Genomic DNA, 18,785 nt, shown 5'->3' on the forward strand with positions numbered 1-18,785 from the left:
GCCGCTCCCTCCAACAAGGTATACCACGAGCCCGGTGGTGGCGGTTACTCTCAAAATTTGGGGGCAATGGAGACGGCACAGGGGGGAGATGGGGGCCTCGATGGGGTCCCCGATACGGGGGATCCACCAGTTTGTTCCAGGAAGAATTGATGGCGGGTTCCTGAGTTGGCACAGGGCGGGTGTTAGGAGGTTGAGGGACCTGTTTGTAGATGGGAAGTTTGCGAGCCTTGGTGAGTTAGAGGGGAAATACGGGCTCCCCCTGGGGAACATTTTTAGGTATATGCAGGTAAGGACGTTTGCCAGGCGGCAGGTTCCCTCTGTTGCCCCCACATGGGGTCCAGGATAGGGTGCTCTCGGGGGTGTGGGTTGGAGGGGGAAGGATTTTGGACATGTACCAAGTGATGCAGGAGGTAGACGAGGCCTTGGTGGAGGAGCTGAAGGGTAAATGGGAAGAGGAGCTGGGTGAGGAGATTGAGGAGGGGACGTGAGCGGATGCTCTGGAAAGAGTGAACTCCTCCTCTTCTTGTGCGAGGCTTTGCCTCATACAGTTCAAGGTGCTACATAGGGCTCATATGACCGGGACGAGGATGAGTAGGTTCTTTGGGGGCGAAGACAGGTGTACTAGGTGCTCGGGGAGTCCAGCGAACCATGCCCATATGTTCTGGGCATGCCCAGCGCTGGGGGAATTTTGGAAGGGCGTAGCAAGAACGGTGTCGAGGGTGGTAGGATTCAGGGTCACTGGGGACTTGCAATTTTTGGGGTTGCTGTGGAGCCGGGAGTGCAGGAGGCGAAAGAGGCCGGTGTTCTGGCCTTTGCGTCCCTAGTAGCCCGGCGGAGGATTCTTCTTCAGTGGAAGGATGCGAGGCCCCCAAGCGTGGAGGCCTGGATCAATGATATGGCGGGGTTAATCAAATTGGAGAGGGTGAAAATTGCCCTGAGGGGATCAGTACAGGGGTTTTTCAAGCGGTGGGAACCTTTCCTAGATTTCCTGGCAGAACGGTAGGGGAAAAGGTCAGCAGCAGCAGCAGCAGCAGCAGCAGCAGCCCCGGCGGGGGGAGGGGGGGGGGGGGGGGGGCCGTTTCGGTGGGTTGGTTTGAAGGGACGTGTACATGTGTACCTTGTCTATGATGGGTGTTAATCTATTTCTTATTTTTTGTATTTACCGGGGTGGGGGGGGGGTGTTCTTTCTTGTTTTTATTAGCTGTTAATATTATTTTCTGTTAATATTTTCTGTTATTGATATTTTCTGAAAATCTGAATAAAAATTATTTTTTTTTAAACTGGACAGAAAGGGCCAAAACCAAAGCCTCCAAGCAGGAACCACCTTATGAGTGACTGATCAGCTCATGGCTGCCACCGGAAGCCCGATGTTTCCATTTGTGAGCATGAATAAAAGGGGCCATAGATATCAGATCGTGAGAATGAACCCAGAGATAATTAAGGTTAAACTTCCCTACATCGTCAGTGACTAGAATATGAAAATCTCTATCACAAGGAGTGGTTTGTACAAATATCATGGATGGACTTCAGGAAATGCTAGCTAAAGAAATGTAACATAACGCATTACGATACAGTTATCAACTGGGAGGAGGCTCATTTGGAGCATTAACACCAATATGGACCTGATGGACTGAATGATTTTTGTGCTGTAAATACTTCTGCAAGATGTAATTTTATGTCGAGTTAAATTCCCAGCCCGTGCTGAATTTGTTGAACTCAATAGTGAGCAGTGATTATATATTTCATATAATTTGCAGAGGCCATTCGGTCCATCAAGTCTGCACCAGCTCTTGAAAAGAGCACCCTATCCAAGCCCACACCCCCACCCTATCCCCATAACCCAGTAACCCCACCCAACACAAAAGGCAATTTTGGACTAAGGGCAATTTATCATGGCCAATCCACCTAACCTGCACATCTTTGGACTGTGGGAGGAAACTGGAGCACCCGGAGGAAACCCACGCACATACAGGGAGAACGTGCAGACTTCGCACAGACAGTGACCCAAGCCGGGAATCGAACCTGGGACCCTGGAGCTGTGAAGCAATTGTGCTAACCACCATGCTACCGTGCTGCCCTCAGCAACCCTGGTGTGGGGAGGAACTGATAAACTTGCTGCTTCCTGATCACTATCTGATCACTATCTGATGATCCTCCCTGGACAGTACACATATCTGGAGGCAGGGGGTCAGGGTCAGAGGGAAGGAGAGGGCAAGGGCAGGGTCTCATCCAGGGTCAATCTGAGACCCAGGACCAGGGTCAAGTTAAGGCTTGGTTCCAAGTTCACCCAACCCCATGATTGTCAGTGTTTGTGGATGAAATCATTCCAGGAGGCACAGAATGAAAGGCCAAACTGGTTTATTTTAAACTGACAGTAAAGCCGTTACTGCATCAACAAAACAAATGTCCCAAAGAACAAAGAAAATTACAGCACGGGAACAGGCCCTTGGGCCTTCGTCCCAGCCTAGGACTATCAGGAACGGCCGCCCTGGGTCTGGGAGCTACATTTAAAGGTCCAGCTAGTGAACCCCAGCTGGGCGGGTATCTGCCTGCTCACCAGGGAACTCATATTCTACAAATCCCATGTGGAGGTCATTTAGTGATTTCCTCACGGTCCTTGTGAGGATTATCACAGTAACCAAGGCTTCCTCATGAATAAAGGCTCATGGTGAAGGGTCAGACAGAGCAACTGTGATCCAGCAAAACTCAAGACTGTTGTGTTGTATGGGTCCGCTGATCATGAAGAAATGCATAGAACATGCGTGTTTAGCTCCAACAAGTATTTATTATTAAACACGTGGGCAGGTAACCAACAAATCTGTGGACAGACAATGATATCAAAGTTCCTTGAGAGCTTCTGTGAGATGCGACCATCCTGCTTTCCATCCTGCTGCCAACTGCCGCCTCTCGTCAGTCACCTGATCTATATCTGGCTCCATGTATATCTGGCTCCACCTCCTGGCAGGAGGTCATAACTGTCAATACATGTACTGATGATCAGCTTTATACATTTGTACAGTTATATACAGTTACATACAGATATGCATATTATTATATTACTTGAAGTAATATATGTTACGAGAAGTTCTTAATTTTGAAGTCGTCCAGTGATAACAAATAATTTATTGAGTAACTAATCAATTAACTTGTGAGTTTGATTCTTTAATACTTTTACTAGCTATTAAATTAAACAAGATAGAATTAGATTAAACTATGAATATTATACTTGCACTCTGAGCTAACTCTATACTTCTGTTCTCTCGTCACAACACACCCGAAGAGAGCGGGAAAACAGATTGAGCTTGTATTTATACCCTCTGTGTTGCCCTCTGGTGATCATTTGACTGTACTGACTACACATTAACCCTTTAAGTATATACATATACAGAGACCACTACACATATCAGCACATCCCACTTCCTTTGGAAAAAAGAGTATTCACAAACACATTTTCTGGACATTCAGTTACAAGATCAGTCTATCAGACTTGCGCCTTATTCTGTTGACCTTCTGAGTTGGTGAGCCTTCATTAACTGCTGACCTTTCCCTCGGCCCCGCAGTGGATACATAATTAACCTCAGGCTGTGCTAGACAGTCTGTATCTATCTCCAGTTTGGGATTACACCCAGACTCGTCTACTGGGTTAAGAACAAAAGATTGGTGTACTTTGAGGAGCTCGTCGATTCCAGCACATAAGTGAGCCATCCTCGGTAAACACCATATATGAGTGTGGACCTGCTTGTCGAACAACCGTTGCTAGCTTCACCCATCCTTTGCCATTGGGGTCTTCGATTCTGACAGTGTCCTTTATCTGCAAGGGGTGGAGTGCCCTGTCAGGCCTATTGTCTGCTTTTGTTTCTGAATAACCAGTTTCCTCTTGAGCTGTCGATTGACTGTGGAAGCCACCTTGGAGGGCAGGGCTGTTTGCAGCAGCCTGTTCATAAGCAGCTGTGCTGGTGACAGGTTATTTACCAGTGGGGCTGAATGGTAACTGAGTAACGGGAGATACATGTCTTCCCGGCTGCCCAGGGCCATTGTCAGCAGCTGCTCCACTATGTGTATGCCCTTCTCCACCTTCCCATTCGATTGGGATAGAGTGGACTCGAGGGAATGTGTCTGAAGTCATACTGGCGAGAAAACTCAGTCCATTCATGATTACTGAAGCATTGACCATTGTCCGACATGACAATAGATGGTATGCAATGTCGGGTAAAGATCGCTTTGACTTGTTGAATTACACAACAAGCTGTCGCGTTGGACAACTGCGCCACCTCTGGGTAATTGGAGAAGTTGTCGATTAAACCAGGCAGTCACTCCCATTAAAGTGGAACAAGTCCATACCGACTTTCTGCCATGGACTGGCAACAATGTCTTCCACATATATGGGTTCCTTGCTTTGTTTTTCCAGTGAAATTTCTGACAGGTATTACATTGATCAACCATACCTGCTATGTCCTGGGTAATGCCGGCCCATTCTCTCGTTTCCCGGGCCCTGCACTTGCATTTTTCAATTCCCAGGTGCTCTTGGTGCTCATTCTTCAGCATGAGTGGCCTGAGCAAATGCGGGATGACGATTCTGCGTTGCTGTCAGAGAGGACCATTCACCTCACTGAGCTCAGCAAGAACATTATAGTACGCAGAGCACCAAGAACACCAACCCCCGATACTTCCAGCTGCACTGGGGCACCAGACAAGGATGCCCACTGTCCCCGCTGCTGTTCGCTCTAGCGATCGAGACATTAGCAATAGCTCTCAGAGCAACAATAAGCTGGAGGGGGGTCCGAAGGGGAGGCAGAGAGCACAGAGTCTCACTCTATGCAGATGACCTGCTCCTTTACATTTTGGACCCACAAAGCAGCATGGACGGAATCATCCTGAAAGAAAATGAAAATGAAAATCGCTTTTTGTCACAAGTAAGTTTCAAATGAAGTTGCTGTGAAAAGCCCCTAGTCGCCACATTCCGGCGCCTGTTCGGGGAGGCTGGTACGGGAATTGAACCGTGCTGCTGGCCTGCTTGGTCTGCTTTCAAAGCCAGCGATTTAGCCCTGTGCTAAACCAGAGTTTGGCACCTTCTCGGGCGACAAACTCAACATGAGCAAAAGCGAGATCTTCCCGATACACCCACAAGGAGGTGGGTAGCACTAACGGGACTGCTGTTTAAACAAGCCCGACACAAATTCCGCTACCTGGGGATCCAAATAGCCCATGGCTGGAAAGGGATCCACAAATGGAACCTCACCAATCTGACAGATGAAGTATAAAAGGACCTGCAAAGATGGAACACACTCCCACTCTGCCTCACGGGGAGAGTCCAGATGATCAAAATGAACGTACTGCCCAGGTACCTCTTCCTACTTAGATCCATTCCGATCTGCATCCACAAAGGCCTTTTTCAAAGCACTAGACAAACTAATCATGGCGGTCATATGGGGGGGGGGGGTCCTCCCAAACCTACAACTCTACCACTGGGCGTCGACGGCCGAGTGAATAAGGGGATGGATCAAGGAGCCAGAAGCCAAGTGGGTGCGCGCGGAAGAGGACTCCTGCATGGGGTCCTCCCTCTGGGGCTCTTCCCACGGCAGCACTCCTATCCCCACCCAAAAAACACTCCAGCAGCCCGGTGGTGATAGCCACCCTCCAGTCCTGGAACCAACTACGGCAGCAATTTGGCCTGACCAAAACGTTGGACAAAGCTCCCATCTGTAACAACCAGAGGTTCACACCAGCGCTGACTGATGCCATCTTCAAAAGGTGGGGACAGGATAGAGGGACACTGACAGTCAGGGACCTTGATGCACTATCAATTACTACATAGATGAGAGCAGTTAATAATCGAGGCTTTATTGAGCAAAGATGTTGTGCCTCCTGTAGCTGCTACTAGAATGGCTGCAGCACCGGCAAGCACACACATTTATACACCGCCTACTGGGCGGTGCCAGCAGGCAGGGATTTACCCATGTACCTCTAGTATATGTGTCTTACCGTAATACATATAATACAGCTAGTGGTGATGACCACATTCACCCCTTGTTAAAAAAAGAGTCCGGCGGGGAGGGTGGAAAAAAATTAACAAGTTCAGTCTGTCGGGGGCCTTGATCCTCCTCCGTGATCGCCTCAGTCCTGGTGGTGATGTGGGCACCGACTTGGTCACCTGTGACTCTGGGAGCGTGTTGTCCTCGTCTTCGTCACCCCTGAGTGGAACCAGTGGGAGGACGGATCCTCCTGGGGCGGGGACTACGGTGAGGTTCGCTGGGGGGAGGGTGAGTGGCACAGGGGTGAATGAGGCAACCGGAGGGAAGGGGTGTGGGGGGTGTTGGGTCGGAGGCCGTGGGTGGGGATCCAGCGGGTGCCAGGTCCCGGAGGTAGACTGTGTCCTGGTACCTGTTGGGGTGCGCCACGTAGGCGTACTGTGGGTTCGCGTGTAGGAGGTGGACCCTTTCGGCCAAAGGGTCCGACTTAATGGTCCGCACATGCTTGTGAAGGAAGACGGGTCCAAGAACTGTCAGCCATGTTGGGAGCGAGACCCCAGAGGTGGACTTCCTGGGGAAGGCAAACACGCATTCGTGAGGGGTCTCATTAGTCGCAGTGCAGAGGAGCAATCGGATGGATTGGAGCGCGTCGGGGAGGACCTCCTGCCAGCGGGAGACCGGGAGATTTTTAGACCACAGGGCCAGCAGGAATGCCTTCCAGACCGTCCCGTTCTCCCTCTCCATCTGTCCATTTCCCCGGGGGTTGTAGCTGGTCGTGAGGCCGCATATGGTGAGGGGAGGAGGGGTCCGTCGAATTTTAAGGTTAAGCTTTGGAGGTGGCACTGGAAGTCCAGGCCGAGTAACAGGGCAGCGCAGAGGTGGGGGAGGACATACAGCCGGAAGTTGCTAAACTCTAAGCCTTGGGCGGTGAGGGTTGCGATGCAGTACCCCCAGATTTCCATGGAATGGGATCCGGAGGCCAGGGAGACTTTCTGGGAAACGGGGTGTACTGCGAGGTAGCAGCACCTTACCATCGTGGGGTGGATGAAGCTCTCTGTGCTCCCGGAGTCAAAAAGGCAGGACGTCTTGTGCCCATCGATTTTCACTGTTGTCGTTGCGGTTGCGAGGTTGTGGGGCCGGTACTGGTCCAGGGTGATCGAGGTGAGCTGTGGCAGATGCTGGGAGGCCCCAGGCTGGTCAGCGGTGGTGGTAGGCGATGAACGGCCAGACAAAATTTCCGACGAGCAGGGGTCCTGAGGCGCTGTCCAAAATGGCGCCGAAGATGGCGGGCGGCATTAAAGATAGTGGTGCCCACGGGCCACACGTGGCCTACGGAGAAGAAGATGGCGGCGCCCACGGGCTGCACGTGACTTGCGAGGAGGAAAATGGTGGAACCCCTGGGTCGCATGTGGGGGGTGTAGGAATGCTGGGCCTAGAAACTGTGGTGTCCGAACAGGCCTGGAACACAGAAACAAAGTGTCTCTTCTTTCCACATCCATTGCAGGTTGCGCTCCGCGTCGGGCAGCGCTGCCGGGGGTGTTCTGCCCGCAGGAATAGCATTTGTTGGCTGGCTGCCGCGCGGCGCAGGCTTGCGGTGAGCTGTGTTGGTCGTTCTGGGTGAGTGTGCTTGTCTCTGTTTCTCGTTCTAAGCTCTGGAGTCGCCAGGTGCCGTAAAGACACCGCCACCGGTTTCAAGGTGAAGTTCAAAGCAATAAAGCTGTACACCAATTAGTAAGTCCAAAACAATTAGAGTTTATTATAACACAATTATAATAACACTCATGCACACGCTAAAGATTAAACTTACTTCTACCACTAAACAACTAATACTTAGCTAAGAAGGAACTGCGAGGTCAGGGAACAAGGCCTTTGTTCTGTTCTGGTCTGCAGGCTTCGAATCGCTATCAGTTGGCAAGGGTGTCAGTAATGCCGGTTTCAGGTAGCGGTCGTCGTTTAGGCACTTACGTTTTGGTGGCTGCTGCCCCTAGAAGACAGGGGTCTGGAGGCTGGAGCCGGAGGCCGGAGACAGGAGACTGAACCATGTGTGGGACCTTTCTTTTATAGGTCCCAGGGGGTCCGCGCCCCTTTGGGCGGACTCCCTTACCTGCTTGGGATCGATTGGGCCTCTTCCCAATCAATATGTTTTGAACCCCCCAATCATAGGGCCGTTCCTTGGTTGCTGGGGCGGTTCTTAGGACTTATTGTCCTGGGCTTCTCTGGTGCCACTGGGTCTGGTCTCCTATAGAATGTATCGATTGATACTTAATTTGTGTCCATTGTATCTGGGACTTGCCCGGTATCACCTCATTAGTATGCTAACGACTTCTCTTTCACAGCGCTGCCTGGTCTCTGCAGCAGTCAGAAACCGGTTTCTGCAGTTGTCCCAATACATAATTGCTCTGCAAGCTGTTTGCTCTTTAACATGTCCGTTTTCCCTGCACTCTTTGCAGTCTTCCATTTTGTGTTCGTTAGTGGCCATCTCAGGTGGCTACAGCTGGAGTCGGCAGCTGGTGGGGCCCACGATGCCCATAAGGATGCCATGCAGTCGGGGGCGTACGACTGGATGTTACGGGAGGCCACTGTTAACGAGTTCGCGAGCTGCCTGGTTCCTGAAAGATCAAGCGTTCCCCCATCCAATAGGCACTGGCGGACGTACGTAGACCTCATGCCCATAACAAAGCCGTCTCGGATTAAATGTTCTGTGTGCTGGACTGCCGAAACTGCCTGGCAGTTGCAGTTCCTCCCCAGGATGTGCAGGGCATGCCAGAAATCGTCTAGGTTCTCACCGGGGAGTTGCTGTCTCGTGGACAGGAGGTGCCTGGCGTATGGTTGGTTGACTGGCCGAACGTAATGTCCCTTCAGGAGCTCCATTGCTTCGGAGTAAGTGGGCACATCCTGGATGAGAGGAAAAATGTTAGGGCTAACCCGTGAATCAAGGATCTGGGGCTTATGTGCGTCCGACGGTTCCGCAGCGGATGTTCGGAGGTAGCTTTCAAAGCAGGCTAGCCAGTGGTCAAAAGCGGACCTAGTGTTGGCTGCTTGAGGGCTCAGCTGCAGGTGATCAGGCTTGATGCGAAGTTCTATCTTTTTCTATATTTTTCAAAATCTTGCTCAATAAATTGATGCACTATCACTTACTACAAAGACGAGAGTAGTGAATAATCGAGGCTTTATTGAGCAAAGATGTTGTGCCTCCTGTAGCTGCTACTAGAATGGCTGCAGCACCAAAATTGCCCTTAGTGTTGGGTGGGGTTACTGGGTTATGGGGATAGGGTGGAGGTGTTAACCTTGGGTAGGGTGCTCTTTCCAGGAGCCGGTGCAGACTCGATGGGCCGAATGGCCTCCTTCTGCACTGTAAATTCTATGATCTATGATCTGGCCCTTCGAGCCTGCTCTGCAAACCTCACATCACTCCGGGAGGCATCCTTCTGAAGGACGACAATGGTCACCGGATGCCAACTTTGGGAGAATGCGAGCTTGATGTCACCGTTAGGGAGGTAACGCACTGAATACTATTCTCCGTGGTGGAGACAGAGCGTGGATCGCTCATTGGGGTGCAGTCATGTGAAGAGCTCGGGCTCGTCAAGAGGATGTATACCGCAGCGTGCATCACACCCCACCGACACATCTCAGTGGAGTCGATCCTAAAGGCACATCCAGAGGTGTTTCAAGGGTTTGGCACCCTACCCTTCACTTACTGCATGCAGCTAAAGGAGGATGTGAGACCGGTTGTGCATGCACCCAGACAGATGCCTGATCCGCTGAGAGAGAAGCTCAAAGCTGAATTGTAGCAAATGACAACCCTGGGTCATTAGATGCATAGAAGAGCCCACTGACTGGGTCAACTCCATGGTATGCGTTAAGAAACAGAATGGAGACCTAAGAATTTGCATGGACTACAATTGCAAGAATTTACTGACTGTATAGAAAGCATTTGTTGATTTGTATCACAGGCTTATCTCTCACTTCCACCTGGAAAACTATCAGACTTGTCGCTCGGATACTATTGTGAAAAATATTGCTATCTTCCCCATTCCTCCCAGGAAAATGGCAGTGACATTGCCTCCAAATGACTCCTCCCAAGTCTCTGTATAAACATTATTACAATACTTGTGTTTCTATAAATAGGACTGTGTGGATCCCCTGTGGAATGTTGCCCCAGCTTCTCCTGATAAGATTGGATGTATTTCCTGCTGTTTTGGAAAAGCAAATTCCTGTTTCATTTCTGAATGCTGAAAGAAGTCTGATGGTTTTCCAGGTGGAAGAGTGATCAGTTTGTGGCATAAAAACATAGAAAATAGCAGCAGGAGGAGGCCATTCGGCTCTTTGAGCCTGCTCTGCCATTCATTGTGATCATGACTGATCACCCAACTCAATAGCCTAATCCCGCTTTCCCCCTCATTTCCTTTGATCCACTTCGCCCTAAGTGCTACATCTAACTGCTTCTTAAAAACATATAATGTTTTGGCCTCAACTACTTCCTGTGGTAACACATTCCACAGGCCGCCCACTCTCTGGGTATAAATCATGAAGACCCAGGTTAGCTAGCAGTCAACCAACAAAGCCAATAGCCCCAGCATAAAGAGAGCTTGCCCTTAGCCAGATCCCTGTGCATGCATCCCTCATCTCTCCCACAGCCCTTTGTTACTGGATTCCAGTTCCCCACCTTCACTGCTGCCTGACCCAGACTCTATCTTCCTGCTCCCCCATCAACTGGAGGAGGTGGGAGTGACAGGTTGCAGAGTTGGGCATGTTGAGCACAGGTGCTTTGGTTTGGTGCTGGGGTCCTGGCTTCATTGAGGAGTTTAAATTCTTTAAAAAAAATAAATTTAGAGTATATAATCTTTTTTTTCCAATTAAGGGTCAATTTAGTGTGGCCAATCCACCTCGCCTGCATATCTTTGGGTTGTGGGGGTGAGACCCACGAGATGTGTTGGGTATTCTGGATCCGTGGAGAATGCGTCTACCTCAGCAGTAACACATACAGGCTACCAACACTTGAAATAGTACAACACTATTTTATTAAGCTAGAAACTGTTGAACATATTTTCACTGTGGGTCGACACTATGTTAGATTAAACTAAAGACCTATGCCTATCCTAACCAGTCTATGCACTCAGCACATGGTGAAGATCTGTGCTGTAAGCTGAGAGCTCAGTCCTTCTGAGAGGCTGCATCCCGAATGAGCGGGAAAACTGATGCCCTCTGTCTTTATAGTGAGTGTGCTCTAACTGGTGATTGGCTGTGGTGTTGTGTGTGTTGATTGGTCTTGCTGTGCGTCAATCAGTGTGTGTGTCTGCACCATGATATACTAGTGTATATTATGACATCACCATTTTATAAAAAATGTATGTTTGTGGCAATAAATAATGTGTGGTGATGATGTTCCTAACTACATGTGGGGTGCGAAGACATATTTACAAGACAATGTACATAAGAACTAAGCTATTTACATGGGAAGGTGCCTGGAGCAGATAAACAGCATGCAACAAAAGAGTAACTAGATCACCATTATATACAAACCAGGGAATTGATCAAACAAAGCAACAAAACAATTCAGAGAGTCCATAAAATCGAATAGTTCATAAATTTAGTCTCTGAGGTGGGCGACGAATTCTGGTTGACCGCCTCAAGGGTAGGTCGAGAGCCGCCGGTTCAAGAGCGGACTGGACTGCGTCAGAGTCAGGGGGAGGCAGAGCGACAGGGAGCTCTGCATAGTCCATGGCAGGGTCGCCATGATGGCAAGGCGAGACCTGAAGATCACGTGGCGAGCGTGGAACGAGGCGAAGAGCGCGTCGATTGCGGCACAGAATAGAGCCATCCGGTAGACGAACCTGGAACGAACGGGAGGGGCCACCTGCCGAAGGACAACAGTGGTTGCAGACCAGCCACCATCCGGAAGATGGATGCGGACGTTGTCATCAGGAGCCAGAGCAGGGAGATCAGCTGCACGGGAGTCATGAGCCGCCTTGTGCTGTGCACAAGGCAGCTGCATCCGGCGAAGGACCGGAACGTGGTCGAGGTCTGGGACATGGATGGACGGCACCATCGTCCTCAGGGTGCGATTCATGAGTAGTTGGGCTGGCGATAGGCCAGTGGACAGTGGGGCGGAGCAATAGGCCAGCAAGGCAAGGTAGAAATCAGACCCAGCATCGGCAGCCTTGCATAGGAGCCTTTTGACGATATGCACTCCCATCTCTGCTTTGCCGTTGGATTGGGGGTACAGGGGACTGGACGTTAAATGGGCAAAATTGTACTGCCTGGCAAAGTTGGACCTTTCTTGGCTGCTGAAGCAAGGGCCATTGTCTGACATAACCGTGAGCGGGTTGCTGTGTCGAGCAAAGGTTTCTTTACATGCACGAGTGACTGCAGACGAGTTGAGGTCATGCAACTGTATCACCTCCGGGTAGTTTGAAATGTAGTCCACGATCAGGAGATAGTCTCTACCCAGCGCGTGGAACAGGTTGATGCCCACCTGGGTCCAGGGTGACGTGACCAACTCATGGGGCTGCAGGGTTTCACGTCAGCTGGAATCGCTGACAAGTGGGGCAGTTGAGCACTGTGTTGGCTATGTCCTCATTAATGCCGGGCCAGTACACTGCCTCTCGGGCCCGTTGGCGGCACTTTTCCACGCCAAGGTGGACCTCGTGTAGTTGTTCCAGCAAAAGTTGGCGCGTGCTATGCGGGATGACAATGCAGTCCAGTTTTAGAAGAACCCCGTCTACAACCGCCAGATCACCTTGGACATTATTGAATTGAGGGCATTGGCCCTTGAACCACCCATCCATTAGGTGGCGCATGGCACGCTGTAGCAAGGGGTCGGCAGCCATCTCGTGACGAATTTGGATGAGGCGTTTGATGCGACCATGAATTCATTCGAAGACTCGTGTCGAAGTAAACAGTGGTTTTAATCAGCTTACAACTTTGCCTGCCTGCGACCGGTACAATACTGAAGGCAGTCCCGCAGGTCTGCTGCTCTTATCTTCCTATTAGGGGCGGAGCCATGGGAGGAGCCCGTACATGCTCCACATCTCCCCCTGTGGGTGAAGCCACACAATGGCAGCAGGGTAGCATGGTGGTTAGCATAAATGCTTCACAGCTCCAGGGTCCCAGGTTCAATTCCCGGCTGGGTCACTGTCTGTGTGGAGTCTGCACGTCCTCCCCCTGTGTGCGTGGGTTTCCTCCGGGTGCTCCGGTTTCCTCCCACAGTCCAAAGATGTGCGGGTTAGGTGGATTGGCCATGCTAAATTGCCCGTAGTGTCCTAATAAAAGTAAGGTTAGGGGGGGTTGTTGGGTTGCGGGTATAGGGTGGATACGTGGGTTTGAGTAGGGTGATCATGGTTCGGCACAACATTGAGGGCCGAAGGGCCTGTTCTGTGCTGTACTGTTCTATGTTCTATGTTCTAATGGCCCATAGATGGAGCCCACAGGCTTAATAACATGGTGTAACGTAATACAGTATACTGGTGAATTAACAGTACCACATTCACCCCCTGTAAAAAAGTCCGGCGGGGGTGACGGGTTCACAAATTCAGTCGGTCCGGCGCCCGGATCGTACGTTGCAACCGCCGAAGCACTGGTGTCGCAGCCGTTTCGGGTGGCTGTGGAAGTGGGTCCGGTGTGGGCCCGGGGGTGGACCCCGGGGGCGGTTCTTCCGGAGCTTCATTCCTGTGGACTGATGTGCCGGGTGGAAGGGAGCGCGGGAACCAAATAGGTGCGGGGGCACAGGACATGGGAGGTTGGGTGGGGTATAGTGTGGGGGGTACAGAAGTGGTAGTGGTGGAGGAGCCTGCGGGCACCAGGTCTTGGAGGGAGACGGTATCCTGCCGGCCATCGGGGTGTTCGACGTATGCATAGTGTGGGTTTGAGTGCAGGAGCTGGACTCTCTCTACTAGGGGGTCGGTCTTATGGGTCCGAACGTGTTTCTGAAGGAGGACAGGGCCTGGTGTCCTCAGCCAGGGCAGAAGCGAGGCCGCTGTGGTAGTTCCCCTGGAGAAGATAAACAAGCGGTCATGGGGAGTCTGGTTTGTGGCCGTGCAAAGGAGGGACCTAATAGCGTGGAGCGCATCGGGGAGGACCTCCTGCCAGTGGGAAACCGGGAGATTCCTGGACCGTAGGGTCAGTAGGACGGTCTTCCAGACCGTCGTGTTCTCCCTCTCCACCTGCCTGTTTCCCCTGGGGTTGTCACTGGTAGTCCTGCTCGAGGCGATGTCCTTACTGAGCAGGTACTGACGCAGTTTGACGCTCATGAAGGACGAGCCCCTGTCACTGTGGACATAATTGGGGAAACCAAACAGGGTGAAGACGCTGTGCAGGGCTCTGATAACGGTGGGGTGATCACATCGGGGCATGGGATAACAAATGCGAAGCGGGAGAACTCATTTATAATGTTGAGAAAATAGGTATTGCGATTATTTGAGGGGAGGAGCCCTTTGAAATCAATACTGAGGCATTCAAAGAGCCGGGATGCCTTTACCAGGTGGGCCTTATCCGGTCGATAGAAACGCGGTTTACACTCCGCAATGATTTGGCAATTCCTGGTTACTGCTTTGACCTCCTCAGTGGAGAAGGGCAGGTTGCAGGCCTTGATGTAATGGGCGAGCCGGGTGACCCCCGGTTGGCAGAGGTCGTCGTGGATAGCCTGTAGTCGGTCATCTTGCGCTCCGGCGCATGTGCCGCGGGACAGGTAATCTGGGGGCTCGTTGACCTTCCCAGGACGATATAGTATATCGTAATTATAGGTGGAGAGTTCGATCCTCCACCTCAAGATCTTATCATTTTTGATCTTGCCGAATGATCAAACATGAAGGCAACCGATCGTTGGTCGGTGATGAGGGTAAACCTCCTACCAGCAAGGCAGCGCCTACAGTGCCGCACGGCTTCCACGATGGCTTGAGCTTCTTTTTCGACCGAGGAGTGTCAAAGTTCAGAGGTGGAGAGGGTGCGTGAGAAAAACACTACCGGCCTGCCTGCTTGGTTAAGGGTGGCGGCGAGAGCGACCTCTGATGCGTCGCTCTCCACTTGGAAGGGGACAGACTCGTCCACCGCACTCATGGCGGCTTTGGCGATGTCTGTTTTGATGCAGTTGAAGGCCTGGCGAGCCTCGGCTGACAGTGGGAAAAGGGTGGCCTTAAATAGTGGGCGGGCTTTGTCCACATACTGGGGGACCCATTGGGTGTAATAGGAAAAAAATCCAAGGCACCTCTTGAGGGCCTTGGGACAGTGAAGGAGAGGGAGTTGTAGGAGGGGGCGCATATAGAATATAGAACAGTACAGCACAGAACAGGCCCTTCGGCCCTCGATGTTGTGCCGAGCAATGATCACCCTACTCAAACCCACGTATCCACCCTATACCCGTAACCCAACAACACCCCCCTTAACCTTACTTTTTAGCACACTACGGGCAATTTAGCATGGCCAATCCACCTAACTCGCACATCTATGGTCAGGGTCGGGCCCTAGGACCCCGTTTTCCACGACGTAGCCGAGGATGGCTAGCCTGTGTGGTGATTGTAGATGCAATACAACTGAGCAAGCACTAGAGGGAGCACGGGAGAGCTATAAATACAGAGGAACAGGAAGTGAGGGAACACTTCACAGAAGGGAGAACTGGTAGCAAGACACAGGGAGCAAGACACAGGCAGGCAGCATTTGAGGTAGCTGTAAGTTAAGCTCTGAAGACAGAACAAATTCACAATAAAGCATCTTCTCCACCTTTGAGACTACGAGCTTCATTAAGACACAAGGAACAACACATGGTACCCAGGAGTGGCTTCAGACGCTTACTACAAGATTACTCAGCTGCAGACACAGAAAGACCAAAATGGCAAGAAGAACTCCTACCGGGCATTGGACTTGGGAAGACCTCGCTTATTCGATGATGTGGGTTGGAACCCCACCTCAGCTGGACCTAACCAATAATGTAAGTAATGTCTGGAAAAGATTTAAACAAGTGTTCGATATATATATCATAGCTAATGATTTAGCAGCAGCCTCAGACGAAATGAAAATAGCAATGCTCATCGCAGGACATGAAGCTCGAAAAGTATATAATGGCTTTAAATACTCAAAAGCTGAAGGAAGCAACAACTTACAAATAATACTAAAAAAATTTAAAGAGTGCTGTATGGAATTTGAACAGTACTGTATGGTCAGAGGCCAAACTGCACAGGGACTGAGTGATGCAAAACTCAAACAATCACTATCAGAACAGAAAGGGTTCAGTCTAGAAATCGCAAGTGAAAAGTACAGATCAAAAGGAAACAGTAACTTGAACTTCTCACATAGCCAAAACGCTGAAATCCAGTTGAGATCAAAAGAAAGAAGTAACTTGAACTTTTCACAAAGACAAAACGCTGAAATCCTGTCCAGATCGAAAGGAAAAGGTAACTTACACTTTTCAGAAAACAAAAACGCTGAAATCCGCTGTAAAATGGCGTCGGAGCACATTTTACAGTCTCTGGGGAACAAAGAACGAAAATCTGCATCTGCGCATGCGCAGGAAACAGAAGCCACGCATGCGCAGTTACAATCACCCGATTTGCGTTCTGCGCATGCGCAAGCCGCTCATGCGCAGTCTCAAAAAGTTTTGGTCGCGGATCGATATGCGCATGCGCAGTGGACACAAAAACCGCACAGTAAAGGAAGGCCGATTTGCGCATCAAATGATGATTTGTTTTTCGAACAATACTACTCAGACTACTCAGATAGCGCCATCACTTGTATAGATACACATATCGTAAGTAATCTAACTGTTTTGTACAATTTTCTTTAACGATGTACAGAAAATATGTAAAGAAAAAAGGGGGGGATGTGGTGATTGTAGATGCAATACAACTGAGCAAGCACTAGAGGGAGCACGGGAGAGCTATAAATACAGAGGAACAGGAAGTGAGGGCACACTTCACAGAAGGGAGAACTGGTAGCAAGACACAGGGAGCAAGACACAGGCGGGCAGCATTTGAGGTAGCTGTAAGTTAAGCTCTGAAGACAGAACAAATTCACAATAAAGCATCTTCTCCACCTTTGAGACAACGAGCTTCATTTTAAAAAAAAAATAATTTTTATTGAGATTTTCAAAAACATATCAAAAACAGAAAATAACAACAAGAAAACAGTATTAACAACAACAAAAAGAAAAACACACTAACCGCAAAAACCAACCCCCCCCCAGTAACTACAAAAAGAAGAAATAGAAACCCGGCATATTCAATAAACGCATATACACATTTCTCCCTTCCCCGAAACAAACCCCCCCCCCCCCCCCCCTCTCCCTCCCTCCCCCCGGGTTGCTGCTGCTGCCGGCCTATTTTCCTACCGTTCTGCAAGGAAGTCAAGGAAAGGCTGCCACCGCCTAAAGAACCCCTGTACTGATCCCCTCAGGGCAAATTTCACCTTCTCCAATTTGATGAACCCCGCCATATCATTGATCCAGGCCTCCACGCTTGGGGGCCTCGCATCCTTCCATTGAAGCAAAATCCTCCGCCAAGCTACTAGGGACGCAAAGGCCAGAACACCGGCCTCTTTCACCTCCTGCACTCCCGGCTCCACTGCAACCCCAGAAATTGCGAGTCCCCAGCCTGGCTTGACCCTGAATCCTACCACACTTGACACCGTCCTTGCTACCCCCTTCCAAAACTCCCCCAGCGCCGGGCATGCCCAGAACATATGGGTGTGGTTCACTGGGCTCCCCGAGCACCTAGCACACCTATCTTCGCCCCTGAAAACCTACTCATCCTCGTCCCAGTCATGTGGGCCCTGTGCAGCGCCTTGAACTGTATGAGGCTAAGCCTCGCACAGGAAGAGGAGGAATTCACTCTTTCCAGGGCAAGTCCCCTCCTCAATCTCCTCGCCCAGCTCCTCCTCCCATTTACCCTTCAGCTCCTCCACCGAGGCCTGATCCACCTCCTGCATGACGTGGTACATGTCCGAAATCCTCCCCCCTCCAACCCACACCCCCGAGAGCACCCTGTCCCGTACCCCACGTGGGGGCAGCAGAGGGAACCCCTCCACCTGCCGCCTGGAAAACGCCCTAACCTGCATGTACCTAAACATGTTCCCCGGGGGGGAGCCTAAACTTCCCCTCCAACTCACCCAGGCTCGCAAACCTCCCATCCACAAACAGGTCCCTCAACCTCCTAATACCTACCCTGTGCCAGCCCAGAAGCCCACCATCGATGCTCCCTGGAACAAACCGGTTGTTCCCCCATATCGGGGACTCCATCGAGCCCCCCACCTCCCCCTATGCCGTCTCCATTGCCCCCAAATTTTGAGGGTAGCAGCCACCACTGGGCTAGTGGTATACCTCGTTGGAGGGAGCGCCAACGGCGCCGTTACCAGCGCCTCCAGGCTCGTGTCCACGCAGGACGCCATCTCCATCCTCTTCCATGCTGCCCCTGCCCCGTCCATTACCCACTTACGCACCATCGCTGCGTTGGCAGCCCAATAGTACCCACAGAGGTTGGGCAACGCCAGCCCCCCCATACCTGCCCCGCTCCAAGAACACCCTCCTCACCCTCGGAGTCCCATGCGCCCATACAAATCCCGTAACACTCCTGTTGACCCTCCTAAAAAAGGCCTTCGGGATAAGGATGGGGAGGCACTGGAACAGGAACAAAAACCTTGGGAGCACCGTCATCTTGACGGACTGCATCCTGCCCGCCAGCGACAGCGGCAACATGTCCCATCTTTTAAACTCCTCCTCCATTTGCTCCACCAGCCTAGTGAGGTTAAGCTTGTGAAGGGCCACCCAGCTCCTAGCCACCTGGACTCCCAGGTACTGAAAGCTCCTCCCCGTCCTTTTCAGCGGGAGCCTAC

General features: G+C 51.1%; 1 long non-coding RNA gene across 1 annotated transcript in view; it reads right to left on the bottom strand.

Annotated features, from left to right (window-relative positions):
- Positions 1 to 2,765: 2,765 nt before the first annotated feature.
- Positions 2,766 to 18,785, bottom strand: part of LOC119954441 — a 42,518-nt gene continuing 26,498 nt past the window's right edge. The window contains exon 2 of the long non-coding RNA XR_005458246.1: positions 2,766 to 2,975. This is a non-coding gene — a long non-coding RNA (uncharacterized LOC119954441). The remainder of the gene's footprint in view (positions 2,976 to 18,785) is intronic.

Source organism: Scyliorhinus canicula, chromosome 19 (genome assembly GCF_902713615.1).
Source record: "Scyliorhinus canicula chromosome 19, sScyCan1.1, whole genome shotgun sequence".
Taxonomy (NCBI): Eukaryota; Metazoa; Chordata; class Chondrichthyes; order Carcharhiniformes; family Scyliorhinidae; genus Scyliorhinus; species Scyliorhinus canicula.